Here is a 3,226-nt window from a genome sequence, read left to right on the forward strand (position 1 = left end):
TAGTATTCAAATTAGAATTTATAGTATCACATACGGAACTTAGTTGAGACAAAAAGGATTATAGTCTTCTTTTAAATTTTTTATAAAAAAAAATTAATAATATTTTTTTAAAAAATAAAAAATAGTTTAGTTAGTTCAAATACTTTAATATGACTTAAAGACTCAAAGTACATATTTTGGACTGAATTAATTGAATCTTTCTTGATTTTCACAACACATTAAAATTAAAAGATAAAATCAAATCAAACAAAAAAGTTAACTAACAAAAAAAATAAAAATAAAAAAAATCATCTAGCAATTAAATCAAATAAAAAAAGTTATCAAACAAAAATAAATAAAAATAAAAAAGATCATCTAATAAAATAAAAAATAAAAATTATTATTATATCAACACGTTGTTTTACTAGCAACTTCTTTATTTATATTTTATAACTCTCTATTCAACAAATAATATTCTCTCTATTTTTAAGTTCAAATATAAAAAATTAAATATTTTTTATTTATTTAATTTAATATTATTTTATATTTTATTATTTATTTAATTTAATTTTTATATAAATATTAGGGCAAATCACTATATTAAGCCAAGGAGAACAAAAATCTACACAAATCCGCCAAATCAAAAATTATTTCATGAATCAACCGATACACATTTCTATATAGTTCGAATTAAGTTGTTTCGAACTTGATTTACATGTAATTCGAATCAACTTGATTCGAATTATACACAAACGCACACACCCACTAATTCGAATCAACTTGATTCGAATTACACACATACAATAATTTGAATCAGGTTGATTCGAATTACACTCTGATTTATTAAAAAAATTAATAATTTATTAAAAAATTTATTAAAAAAATAATAATTTAAAATTAAAAAAATATATTTTATTTCATACATTAAAAAAAAGCTAACAAAATATTTAATTACGAGATTTTTTTTAAATATTAATGAGCTATCAATTCGAATTCCATACAATACTCTTTTGTCCATTTTTAATTGTTCATGAATATTTTTTAATAAATTTTTTTAAATTATATGGTGAAATATTACATTATTCAAATTACACATGAGGAAGTTCGAATCGCTCTGATTCGAATTATATGGCGAGCAATTCAAATTCTATACAATACTCTTCTGCCCATTCTTGATAGCTCATGAATATTTTTTAATAAATTTATTTTAACTATACCACAAAAAAATATTTTATTCTATGTAAAATAATTTAAAAATTGGCTTTAAAAATATTAGAAATACTATAAAAATTTGTAATGTTCTAATGACTTAGGTAAATACATGCATGTACACAAATTTTAAATAAAATACTCTACATAGTCAATAATAATTTAGAAATTAAAAAAATATTTTATTCTATCCAAAATAATTAAAAAATATATTTTATTCTATACAAAATAATTTTAAAAAAATGGCTTAAAAGATGTTATGAGTACTATAAAGTTTATAATATTCTAGTGATTTAGGTAAATACATGATAAAAATATATTTTTTTTTTAATTTCTAAATTATTATAGACTATGTAGAGTATTTCTTTAATGTCCTAAGTCATTACAAATGTTTATAATACTCCTAACATCTTTTAAGCCATTTTTAAATTATTTTGCATAGAATAAAATATTTTTTTGTGGTATAATTAAAATAAATTTATTAAAAAATATTCATGAGCTATCAAGAATGAGCAGAAGAATATTGTATATAATTCGAATCGCTCACCATATAATTCGAATCAGAGTGATTGAACTTCTCCATGCGTAATTCGAATTATGTAATATCTCACCATATAATTTAAAAAATTTTATTAAAAAATATTCATGAACTATTAAAAATGGACAAAAGAGTATTGTATGGAATTCGAATTGATAGCTCATTAATATTTTAAAAAAATCTCGTAATTAAATATTTTGTTAGCTTTTTTTTAATGTATGAAATAAAATATATTTTTTTAATTTTAAATTATTATTTTTTTAATAAATTTTTTAATAAATTATTAATTTTTTTAATAAATCAGAGTGTAATTCGAATCGACCTGATTCGAATTATTGTATGTGTGTAATTCGAATCAAGTTGATTCGAATTAGTGGGTGTGTGCGTTTGTGTATAATTCGAATCAAGTTGATTCGAATTACATGTAAATCAAGTTCGAAACAACTTAATTCGAATTATATAGAAATGTGTATCGGTTGATTCATGAAATAATTTTTGGTTTGGCGGATTTGTGTAATTTTTTGCTCTCCTTGGCTTAATATAGTGATTTGCCCTAAATATTATTATTAAATTTTCGGTCCCAGCATAGCGTGATTCTCTTGTTAGCTTGAGCAATTCTTATTTTATTATTATCCAATTATCATATGATGCTTGTCTTAGATGTAAAGTGAATTTGTCGAGAATAATTAGGTATATGAAATTATATTTTTCTTTGTTGAAGTGGCAGACTGTAGCATGATAAAGGTGGATATGTTCTTGAAGATAATGTTTCATTCTGATTTCTGTCCACAAGTTTAATGGATTTTTTTAAATAAAATAAAAATAAATAAATATTTTCTTAAATTCAAAATTCAAATTTTATTTTTTAGGATACAATTTTTTTTTTATAATTAAGAGAAGTTCGTTATACTTTCGACGAACTATATGTTAGGTTTCGATGATAAAAGCATGGTTGTTGGAGTGCAAAGCATACTGTTGGTTTTTATTTTTAAAGTTGACATTTTTGTTACGATGTTAAAGAATTCATTATTATACATTCAATAAGATGGTGAAATAGTGTATGATGAAGAGAGTTCTATAATTTTTAGATTAGGGCAACCGATATTCACCTACATGACACTGGAGGTTGATAGTTTAACAGCTTTGAAAAATTTGATATTGCATTCTGTCGGATAGCAAGAGGAAAAGATGATTAAAAAAATTTACTACAGATATCCGACCGAAATAGATGGCAATTTGTTTTATAAAAGGTATATTACACTCGTATTGTGTTTGCATTGTTACTATTATGTTTATGAGATTACGGTAGTGAGAAATGTGTTTGTTGTATTGAATTAGGTACCGTTTGTGCAATGATGAGGACGTACGACTCATACGGTTGTGGCACAACTGATGGACAAATATCCATTTGCTGGAATTATTCGTGTATCTCGTTGAGATGGGTGGCCGAGGATCATCTGCAGATACGGTTGATAATAGTCCGTTGAATGGAGCTGTTAG

This window comes from Arachis hypogaea, chromosome 4 (assembly GCF_003086295.3).
Source record: "Arachis hypogaea cultivar Tifrunner chromosome 4, arahy.Tifrunner.gnm2.J5K5, whole genome shotgun sequence".
Taxonomy (NCBI): domain Eukaryota; kingdom Viridiplantae; phylum Streptophyta; class Magnoliopsida; order Fabales; family Fabaceae; genus Arachis; species Arachis hypogaea.